Raw genomic sequence first — 12,595 nt, 5'->3', positions numbered from 1 at the left:
TATATATATATATATATATATATATATATATATATATATATATATATATATATATATATGTGTGTGTGTGTAGATTAAAAAACGTAGTTTAAAAACATAATTTAAAGACTTAAAATGTATATTTGTTATGTTACGTTAAAGTGTTCAAGCTCCCTCTTGTGGCCAAACATGAAAATTGCTGTTTGAAAACAGTAAAAGAAAAGAAAACAGTATTCTAACTTTCTTCTTTTTATAATTTAGCAGCTCTCATTTTTAACAAGGATTTGATAGAGATAGTATCATTTAGGCCTGGGGGAGATGCAGCTTCTAGTGTCAATTGCCACCACATTTCTTTATATTCAATCCTCTCCTCCCAAAGGCCTCCCCTAATATCTGTTTTCGCCCCCTCGAGGGCAAAAAAGGAGAATTTAGCCTCTCTACATTCCATACTGTGTTTATACATGGCATTGGTTTCTTTCTTATACTTAATGTCATTTAAATGTTTGTAGATCCTTCTCTTTAATTTTCTTTCTGTCTTTCCAATATAGAAGACCCACAAACCTCACATATAACCAAATAAACCAGTCCAAAGGATTCACAGTTAAAAAATCCCTTACTTGACAATAGTCTAGCTCTGCTTACTAGATTAACTTCACTTTTAATTACATACTTGCACTGACTACAACGTCCACATCTAAATGTACCTATTCTTTGTCTGGTATTATTTTCTGTAGCGTTCTCTAGCAAGCTTTTTAGGTTAACTGAGTTACTATAAACAAACCTTAGGTTACTTGGTGGAAGCCCTTTTAGGTCTGTTATACCTACAAACCTTGGCCATTCCTTTTCAATTATGTTTCTAATATGTGAGGTACTCAAGTTAAATTCCAAAATCATGGCATGATTAAAATCTTTAGTACCTTGTGTTCCATTATCGTATTCTTTGGTAATATTTTCATTCATGTCACCTAAAATCGGTTTGAAATGTGAATCCCTTTTGTACTCACACTTTTCCTCAGATCTTTTAACATTTCCTCGGGGTAGTCTCTTTCCCTGAACATCTTAATGAGGAAGTCCAACTCATTATTAAATTCACATTCCTCAGATGTCATCCGGCTCCCCCTGACAATCTGCCCTTTCACTATGTTTTTCTTACAGTGAAAAGGATGAGCACTATTAAAGTGTAAAAAATAATGTGTGCATGTGTCTTTACTAAATACCTTTGAATGAAATCGCTCTTCCTTTTTATATATTTCTACATCCAGATATTGAAGGGTGTCATTCCTTATATTCCATGTGAAATCAAGGAAAGTTGTAGTCTTTTTCACCATTTCCATGAATTCTATAATGACCTCTGTATCTCCTGTCCAAAAAATACATATATCATCCAGAAAACGCTTATAAAGATACCAGGAGGTGTTGAAAGGGGAATTTATAACAAATTTCTCCTCTCATCTAGCCAGTACAAGATTAGCATACGTGGGGGCACAAGCAGGGGTGGTAACATTAACAATATTGTTGAACTTAAGAGTATGAATGGATAGTTAGGTTACTGGCAGATTCTTTACGTGGTTTAAATAATGCTGTTAGCTTGAAGCCCATTTTATTAAAAAAAAAAAAAAAAGGGAGCAGAAAATTTATAGTTTTATGTGTGTGTGTGTATACATATATATATATATATATATATATATATATATATATATATATATATATATATATATATATATATACACACATATATATATGTTTGTGTGTGTGTGGCATGTGCATATATATTTATATATGAATGTTTAAATTCTTTTATATAACTTTTTTACATATGCATAGTTACAAATTATGATTCGCCGTTGTAAATGCGTTATATAATTGGAAATTTAAAATTTCCGGGACTTTTACTTTTATATAAAGGTCCGTTCTTTTTTTTTTTTTCTGCTTATATTTTTATTTAACATTTTAGACAACAGCGTTGCTAAATTAAACAGCTTTCCTAAGCTTATTTATTTTAAAGCTCCTTTGTTTGTTAAAAAGCATTTTAAAGTTTAAAAACCAGCGAAAGTAGCTGATCTCCGAGAAATTTAAGAAAACTCTTATTTAAAAACCAGAGTTTAAATGAACGGCGCTTATGTAAATGAGTTTAAAGCAATGAGTGCTTAATTTTAAAAAACTCATTAAAGCTTAACATTATTTTAAATAGCGTAAAGCTAAACTAAAAAATTGCTTCTCTTTCTTCTTTGTACTCTTTTTGTTTGCCGCCGCGCGTATTTATTGCAGAACAGCGATGATGCACCGACATCTCATGATGCCAAGACAACAGCGGAAGGGCAGTATTATATATATTAAAAAGTAACAGTTTTTTTCTTAAATTTTGTCAATTAATGTAATATAATAACCATCTTATGGTCTGGGGTAATATAAATTTACCCCACTTTTTTTTTTTGCGGCCGCCTTCGGGGACCAAACCACGCCAACCGTGGGTAAATTTAGCATTACCCACACCCAGGCGTGGGTTATTGCTATAGTGTATATTGTAATATGCTGGGGGTATCATTACTATTCTGTGATAGGCTGGCTGTAATCATGTGTTTAAGAACTCCTATTTAGGTGGTGTGTTTTTTACTTTCATGATAATAGCACTGAGGAAAGATGTTTGTTACCGGAAAACTTTGCAACAAATGTTGGTTTTTGTCTTTTGGCATTGGATTCTTGGGTCTGAAAATAATAAAACTGACAAAAAAAATTAGCAACTATTCAGACAGTTATGAAGCCAAGTCAAGAAACAAGTTAATAAAGCCTTATTGTACTCCCCTACAAGATAGCTGTAAAAGCTACCCTAATAAATCTGGCCCTCAATATCTTCTCTCATCATTCTAGGTGTAAAAAGGAATCCAGGCCATACCCAGGCATTCCCCTCCTCAAATAGCTACCTATTTCAGTACAGACTTCACAGAATCATAGTCAACATAACCTCAAACTTACCTCACACACTGGAACTTCCAAGATGTCTGCACATTGAGTAATAGCTTCATTGTAGTTCTCCCAGTGTGAAAATACAAACGTAGCAGAGAAAGCCAATGGACTTAAATCTCTGGGTAAATTTCAGTAACTGGTTAGTAAGTACACTATCTGGATGCCAGAGAAAAAAGAAATACAGAGGACCTGAAGGAAATCAACTACAAAAAGTGGCAAAAAAAAATCACTGACTAGGAAAAGTACTACAGCTGTTCAGCAAAAAGCAGTCCAAGCTCTAGACATGACTTGTAACCTACAGAAAAGTATAAGGCAACTGCACACAGACCTGATTAAAATAAATGAAACACTGATGAAGTGTAATTTACTTGAACAATAAAAGGCTGGGAAAGTAAACAAATATTCAGATAAGGTGATAAAACTGCAAAACTTAGAGGGCGAAATGATGAAAAGGCTGGTTGAATATGAGACTACAAGAAGAGATGATATGATATTGTTAATCCTCATTCAGTCCTTACACCTGGGTTATCAGTTCCGACCTCTGAACCAAGCCGACCATCTTCCAAGCTGGTGACAGCCACAAACTCTCGAGCTAAACTCTTACCCATAATTCTCCTCTCCCTGTTACCTCATTTTTCATTTGCTGTGTCGCCGTTCAGTCATGTCAAGCCACTTCTCTTGAGCTAAGTAAAACTTTCTTTAATACCTAATCGTATTACAGTTCTTCTCAGTTCAAATCTTGTTAAATAGTTATCTCTTACCCTATAGCATCTAGCGACTCTTTTTTTTTTTTTTTTCTAGCTTTCTTCTTACCGTGAGGTAACTCCTTTACCATCGTTGGTAAAACCTTTCCATCTTTACCTTCGTGTATTTCTCGTACCATTGTTGGTACCTTCTTCCTTCCTTTGCCTTTCTTCCTCCTTCCTATCATGGCAGGGAAAAAAGGTGGTCCGGGGTTTAAAAGATGTGTAGATTGTGGGCATAAATTGCCTATTTCGGATGCACATGCATTATGCGTTTACTGTTTGGGTGTGCCCCACTTGACTGTGGACCCGCCTTGCGGGATTTGTGCTAACTTTTCTAACAGGACTTTGGTAGAAAGGAAAAATAATCTATTAAATCTTCCTTTTCAGAGGGTATTTCTGGGTCGGAGGCTTCAACCACTGCTAGTTCCCATAAGAAAAGAGATGAACACAAGAAGGCCAAGTCTCTTCCTTCGTCTCCTGCTGGGGACCACCAGGAACCAAGACCTAAGAAGGCCAAACTTTCTAGTTTTGACTTCCTTGGTCCCGAGGCTTTCATTGCCTCTATCTTCTGCACCGAAGCCTTTATCACCATCCGGCACCGAATATTGTGCCCTACACCTCATCGGAACTGAGGGGCCCCTCTGTTCAGACTTCCTTACCAGCACCAACTTTTTCTTCAGTGCAGACTTTTTCGGCATCAATGATTATTCCGATACCCTCTCCTGCTTCAATTCCTAAAATTACACGGCACCGACTATCCTCTCTGTACTGACCACCTCGTTTTCCTCACAGACTCTTTTGGCACCTACCATAGTGCCAACTAGCACTTCTGCACCGACCTTACCTTCGGCACCGATGATCTCCTCGGTACAGACACCAGTAGTACAAGCCTTAACGGCGCCATTGTTCTTGGTGCAGACGCCTATCTTAGCACCACCCAGAGACCCCTTGTGGGCACCGAGTTTCCTTCATCCTTGGATAGACCTGACTCTCCTTCAGCTATGTCCATGAAATCCACTAGAAGCCTCTTGGAAAATGATGTGGTGCGTCTTGTGAATCAGTTGCTTTCAGCCAGAGGTATCCAACCCTCCAGGACCTACTCTTCCTTCGGAGGTGAACACCCTTCTCCAAAGACCCCTACCTATTCTCTTCCTTTATTGCCTTTGAAGCCCCTTGTAGCACAGACTTCCCTCACTTCGGCTCTTTTCATGGGTCTCACTAAAGAGATGCAGTTGCTTTTGTGGCAGGAGAGACCTGTCACTACAGTCACTGCTCAGGATGCTAGCTGTGGTGTACATACTCCTGTTTTTCACAGCCATCCAGGGACTCTGATTCGGCAGGCTGATTTGCTTGAGCGAGGTGTGACCTCCTTGGGTGGACCAGCCTTCCAACTCATGGAGAAGGCTCTTGCATCTGTTGGTGATCCTGTGCTATCAGTGCCCCCATCCTCCTCTGGACCGCAATTTACACAAGCCACCCCTGGTGGACACTGGCACAAGGGCCTCAGGACACACTCCCACAGTAGGCCCCATTTGCGCATGTCTTCCCCAGATTCTCCCTCTGAGGAAGTTCATCGCAAGAGTTCATGTAAGAGGAAGCATGTGGACTCCCCAGAGGAGTCCGTCATGGAAGACACAGACTTTGATGATGGGGAAGGGTCCCCTCGGTCACCTTCTGAGGTATCCTTTGGAGATATCCTCAAAATACTTAAGCAGAAAGGTGAATAGGCAGCCCTCTAACCCGACCTCTGAAGAGTCTGTGTTCCTGCAGGCCTTTTGTACCTGGGTTACTCCACCTGGAGGCGACCTTGTCCGGCTCGTCATGCAGCATGCATGGAAGGCTCCTGACACCGTTGACGTCATTCCCCGCAGGCCAGATAAAATCTTGTCCCCTCCAGATAGTGATACTCACTGGTCCAAAGGTCTTCCTGTAGATGCCGTGGTGGTGACGACCGCAACAAAAAAGGATCTGGAGGAAGAAAGCCAGACTGTCCACCCGCCCAACAAAGAGTCCCAGGTGCTGGACAGATTAGGGAAGTGTACTTTTGCATTGGCAACCTTTGCAGTCAGGTCCCTGAATTATATGGCACATTTTACCAGGCTTCAAAGAGACTTGATTTCTGAGCTCTCTGAAACTTTAGCCAGAGCTGTGTGATGAGGTCCAGGACAAAGTGGCCTCACAGTTAGCCACCCTTGAATTGATCTCTAACTCTTCCATGCATCTGATTCCTCATGCATCAGAAGGAGCAGCTAGAGCAGCAGGTGCAGGCATAGTCATGAGACAGCATGCCTGGATGCGTTTGTGTGATTTCGCGGAACCCTTCAAGGCCTCCTTTCTGAACGCTCACATTGAAGCCTCTTCGTTATTTGGACCCAAGGTAAAAGGCGCACTGGCTAGCTGTGAACAGGACGGTAAGACCCTTTCTGCCGTGGGTGTCCGTTATTCTTTCCCTCAACTGGCTTTCTCCAGAAACCAGAAGAGTGGGAAAATGCGGCACAAAATGTCTGAAAGTTCTTTCCATGACACACGAGCCGAGTTTTCCCTGCCTGGCTAACCATTACCACCGATTCTTGGGTATGAGGGATAATTACCAGAGGTTATCATATTTCCTTCGATCTTTGTCCTATCACCCTAAGAAACTTACCCGATGTTCCACTCAGTCAAAGGGAAGAAGCAGCATTAGAGATTTCAAAGCTGCTAAGAGAGTCATCCAAATAGTCCCACCAGACCAGATAGGATCCGGATTCTACTCAAGATTATTTTTGGTGCCAAAAAAGACCGGGGACTGGAGACCGATTTTGGATCTCAGTGTGATAAATTCGGAGAAGTACAGAAATTCCAGATGGTCACAATACAGTCTATCCTCCCACTCTTGGAGGCAGGTGATTGGATGTGCTCTATAGATCTTCAAGATGCGTACTACCACATAAAGGTGGACAGACCATCGAGAAGATTCCTTCGCTTCTGTGCAGGAGCCAGTCATTACCAGTTCCGAGTACTGCTCTTCTGACTCTCTACAGCCCCCAGAGTGTTCACAAAGTGCATGGCAGTTGTCACAGCTCACCTGCGACTACAAGGATTCTGGGTGTTTCCATACCTAGACAACTGGCTCATCACCGCCCCCACCAGACATCTATTGGAAGAAGCCTTGTCATATTCTCTTCACACCACAGAATGGCTAGGTGTAACTATAAACTGGCAAAAATCCAACCTATCCCCTTCCCAATCCATAGAATTCATTGGGGTCCTGTTGGATACAAAGAACTGCATGGCATCGATTCCAGAGCACAGAACTTTAAGGATAAAACAACAACTCATACCCATCCTCTCAAGGGAGAGATCCACAGCACATTCTGTCCTCCAGCTGTTGGGTTCCATGGCAGCTTCCATCCCCATTGTTCCCCTTGCGAGATTCCACATGAGGCTTTTACAATGGTTACTACTCACCAGTGGTACCCTTTTTAGTTTCTTCTATCATCCCGGGTGACACAGAGATGCAAACAAAATTTGATTAGGTGGATGTCACAGAACCCGTCACAATGGTCTCACCCCTTCACACCCCAACAGCCCAAAGCCACAGTGACCACGGACACCTCCCTGATGGGGTGAGGCAGCTTTTTCAGGGGAAGACAGTCCAAGGCACGTGGTCTGAACTAGAGGCCCATCTGCATATAAATGCCCTAGAACTGAGGGCGGTGCTTCTAGCGTTGCAAGCATTTCATCCCCTCCTTCCGTCAGGGACTATTGCAATACAATCGGACAACATGGCTGTAGTCTGGTACATCAATAAACAAGGTGGAACCAAATCATACCCACTTTGTCAAGAGGCCACGAGGATATGGCAATGGGCGATGGTTACCAACCACTTTCTGATAGCAATGCACATTCCTGGGAGTTCCAACGTGATGGACAGATTGAGCAGGTGCATTCTGCAACCACACAAGTGGTGTCTGAATCATCTTATAGTGGTAGAGATTTTCAACCACTGGGGGTCTCCCTTGCTGCGACCTCTTTGTATCCCCAACCAACTACAAATGCAGCAATTACATTTCCCTGATTCCCCCTCGGGGACAGTTACCCAGGGATGCTCTAGTCCACAATTAGCCCTCGGGTCTGCTTAATGCCTTTCCCCCTCTTCCTCTCATTCCCCAGTTCTTGAAGAAAGCCCACCAGTTGAAGAGCAAGTAATCCTCATAGCGCCATATTGGCCTCGTCAGATTTAGTTCCCCTTCCTATGGCCTCACCTGCTAGATCAACCATGGATCCTAGATCCAGCTTCGGACTTGATCTCCCATCCGCAGAACCTGATTCACCCCAGCCTGAAGCTCACAGCTTGGTTCCTCCACTTCCGGTGCTTGCCAGGCAGACTGATCTTTCTTCTCCAGTACGTGACATTCTTATTGCATCTCATAAGTCTTCCAGCAGAACTACTTATCTCAGCAAGTGGAAAAGGTTTACCATTTGGCTGAAGGAAAATGGATAGACCCTTTTCAGCATCATTGCCAGTAGTACTGGAATACCTGTCAAGTTTATTCCAATCTGGCCTTTCTGCTTCTACCATTCAAGTTCATTTGGCCGCAATATCTAATTTTCACAATGGTGTCCATGACTCTTCTCTTATGTCACACAAATTATGCAAGACCTTTCTAAAAGGCGTAAATCATTTGAAACCCCCTTTTAGAGAACCTATCCAGCCATGGGACCTGTCATTAGTCCTACAAGCTTTGACAACGTTTCCTTTTGAACCACCTTTTTCATGCGACTTCAAGTGTATTTCTTGGAAAACTTTTTTCTTGGTCGCCATTACTTCTGCCAGAATGTCACTGAACTTCAGGCTCTATGTATCCAATGGCCTTACTTGATCTTTCATAGTTTCATTGAGAACTAATCCTTCCTTTCTGCCAAAAGTGATCTCTGAAATGTCCATTAACCAAAAAATTGAATTGCCAGTTTTCTTTCCCAATCATTCTAACAGAGGAGAGTATTGTCTACATATCCTAGACATTCACAGGCAAATTAGTTTCTATCTGGACAGAACTAAGGCTTCTCGCAAATCAGATCAGCTATTCCTGGCCTATTCTGGGCCTAGACTTGGATGTGCTGTCTCTAAGGTCACATTGGCTAAATGGTTAAAAGACTGTGTAACGTTTATTCACAAAACCCACGATATCCCTCTGACTACAGCCATAAGGGCTCATTCCACTAGATTGGTAGCAACTTCTGCTGACTTCCATGCTAGAGCTTCTTTACCTGACATTTGTGAAGCTGCAACTTGGGCTAGACCTCATACCTTCATCAGCCATTACAAATTAGATTTGACCTCCAGTGGAAGAACATCCTTTGGTTCAGTGGTGCTCACGAATGTCCTTCCATGAGAGCCTCCCAGGAATAAAGGTAGCTGGGGACTCTTCCCAGGCGTAAGGAATGAACAAGGATTAACAATATCAGATAAAGAAGTTATGTCTTACCATAACGTTCCATCTGTATTGTTGATCTTTGTTCAGTCATTACGACCCTCCTTCCCCCTCCTGAGGCTTATAATGGATCTCATCATCCGGTTTAGTTAGGTCCTTTGACCAGAGGTAGCTTCTACTTTCTTTGACTTGCAAACTCAATCTGAGGTAACAGGAAGAGGGGAATTGTGGGTAAGAGTTTAGCTCGAGAGCTTGTGGCTGTCACGAGCTTGGAAGATGGCCGACTCGGTTTCGAGGTCGGAACCGATAACTCAGGCATAATAACTGAACAAGGATCAACAATACAGATGAAACGTTATGGTAAGACATAACTTCTTTTTTTGTTAAGATATGACATAGACTGAAATGGCTATAACAAGAAACAACTGTATAAAAGATCAACCTGCCAAGCAGTATATGCATGCAACACAAAAGCTGGAACTAGACATTAAACAAAAAAACTGTTTTACATAAAAGGTAAGAAACTTTTTTTAATAAGATAATGTTTTTTATAATGTCTGTGTGAATGGTCTCTGATAGATATAAAAAAGAGTAGTGTACTATATTTAAAAATGTAGAGTGCAAATAGCTATGCTGTAGGTGACTCACTTGGAAAGAACGGAACATGTGAATTTGATAAAGATTTTCAGGATGGTTATTCAGTGAAATACCTGGGGCAAAGGAAAAAAGGAGTACTTTAATTGCAAGAGGAGCTCCAAGTACTAAGGGGCTACTGGCATTTAATTATATTCCACCTAAAACTGCTATAATGGAGCTTAAGAAAATTCTGGGAGAAATAATCAGCTTTCAGCAAGGAATATTATTTGTAGGTGGGGAATGGAATTTGATTTGCAACAGTGAAAATGTGGGATCCCAGATGGGAAAATATAATAAAAGAGGGTAGACTTTCGAAGAAATTCATTAAATATTTGGCATGAAAGATGTAAATTCAGTACTAGGAGTTAAGTGAATTTACAAATTACTCCCCAGGATACAAAAACTAAAAAAGCAGTTGCAGCAACTGATAAAGGTCAAAACCACACAAATCAAGATCCAGTTCATAAAACTCTGTGAGACCACCACAGCAGATGGTGCTTTTTAATAAAACAAAAAATGATGACTCATGATCTGAAGAAACATTGGGTACACAACGCAAAAGCACTTAACTGTTTTTATCATTTTTGTTTAATTAAATAATAAGTGCTATTGGCTGTGGTGGTCTCACTGAATTTTATGTATAAGGTGCAAAAACAGGACTAGGCTAAACAGTTTAGAATACACGGGAAGATGTGCATTTAATTGAAGGTCTTGATATGCATCCAATTTACTATTTCAGATCATGTCCCAATACTAACTAAAATAATAAACACAGGGTAATGAAATAAAAATGAGACTGGTGCTTTCCATTGAAAAAAGACGAATTTAAGGACTGGATAGTGGAAATTATTCAGGAGCTATAAGAGAAGATGGAGATTTCTTCTGAAAATATAGCTAGGGAGTGGGATAAAATTAAAGTGGAGTTTAAAAAATGCATTGGGATAAAAGAAAGAGATATGGTTAAGAAGTAACAAGAATTATTTAGAGGGACTGGCAAAGGTATTGCAAAATAAGGGTAATCTCAGAATAAGAGGAGGAGCAACTGCAGAATGCTAAACAGAAAATAAGTGATTACCTTGATAATATGCATTTGTTTAGAAAGATTGCTGTCAAGCAACTGTTTGATAATATCTCTAGAGCACAAAAACTTTTAGTACAATGACTCAGGCAGCAGAAAGTAGGAAGAGCTGTCGCCAAGCTTAGAGAGCCTTTAACAAGGAAGATAAGAGATGCTGTAGAAGTATTATGAATACTTCGGAAATTCTCTGAAAGTTAGTATAAAGCAGGGAAATATAAAAATAATGAAAAGGTACAAATGGAAATGTTTATGGAAGAATTAAATATGCCAAGGTTAGAGGTAGATGAGGCTCAATTGCTAACAATTAAGATTGGAGGAGATTAGATAAAAATGGTGATGTTTAACCAATCTACAGGAATAGGCCATAGTTCTGTAGAAGGTTGGAAGAGCTAGGAGGGGGAAAAACTGATAAAGATGTGGAAGGTTTTGTTCAACAGTATTTTAAGAGGAGAAGTGCCAGCATCCTGGAAGAAGGCCATGGTAGCTATAATACCTAAATAGGGTAAAAATCCATCATATCCAGCTTCATGCAGGTCCATTTCAATACTAAATCATGATTATAAAGTATTTTGTATATAATGGCTAAAAGAATGGCAAACGTGAGACCAAAACTGATAGATATGGACCAATGTAATTTTGTGGAGGGCAGGCTAACATTTGACAACATTAACAGAACACTGATGATCCAGAGAGAAGCAGAAGTAAGAAAATACCATTGTTGTTGGTAGGTCTTGGTACAGAGAAAACATTCGGCAGAGTAAGCCGGGACTTTGGAACTGGAAACATTTGCATTTCATGATAAAATTTATAATACTGATTAGGAGGATATGTGAGGGATCAGAGGTGAAAATTAAAGTGGGTGGGTGTCTTCTCTGATAATTTCTGCTTGAGCAAAGGAACCAGGCAGAAGTGTCCTCTTTCCCATTATTTGTATTGTATTTAGAACAATTGGCAAAGAAGATAAGGGACTCAGAAATTCAAGGGTATAATTGGTATTGTAGTCAAGAAAACGTGGCTTTATTTGCAACTGATATTATTTTATGTCTGATAAAACCAGAAAAGGACATTACAGTGTTGTAGAATATTTTGAGATGATTTGAAATCTTCTCGGGATACAAAATGAATGAAGATGAAACAAAGGCAATAGCAGTAAATTATGTGCCCACACACAAATTGGTTCAGCATTATCCATATTTGTGAGGACATGAAGTATTTAGGAGTATGGATTAAAAATCATTCCAGTGTGGCAGCTAAGGGTATGTGGGAAGAGACTAATCAAAAGATTATACAAAAACTGAGAAATTGGAAACTCTGTTATATGGATAATAAAATACAAGCAGTTGGAATGTCTTTAGTCTTATACAACATCGGTCATATTTTTGTAAACCAGAGACGACACTGTGGACAGCAAAGTGCTAAAGGATTTTATCAGGGATGGGAAGATGGCAAGAAGAGAAAGTGGGATAAGCTGATTCTTCCAATAGAATAAGATGGCTTGGGATTACTCTATTTGAAGGGGTATTTCAGAGATATGCAGTAAAGGCTCCTCTATATAGCACAAGCAAAAACACAGTTCAAAGTGGAAAGTGATGATGAAACTGGAGAAGTTCCAGAAACAGTGAAAGACTGGGATTTTGGATGCAGACCTTTAAGTAATCATGCAGAATATTATACTGATAAAGTGTCAGAAAGTATTCTAAGAGCTAAGCCAACTTGGCAATGGAGAACAAAATTCTTTCAATGGGGATGAATGCAGTTAGGGATACAGATGACAGATG

This window comes from Protopterus annectens, chromosome 16.part0 (assembly GCF_019279795.1).
Source record: "Protopterus annectens isolate FY-2018-M chromosome 16.part0, PAN1.0, whole genome shotgun sequence".
In the NCBI taxonomy this organism is placed as follows: Eukaryota; Metazoa; Chordata; order Ceratodontiformes; family Protopteridae; genus Protopterus; species Protopterus annectens.
The sequence above is the reverse complement of the archived record's forward strand: the minus strand, read 5'-3'. Positions refer to the sequence as shown.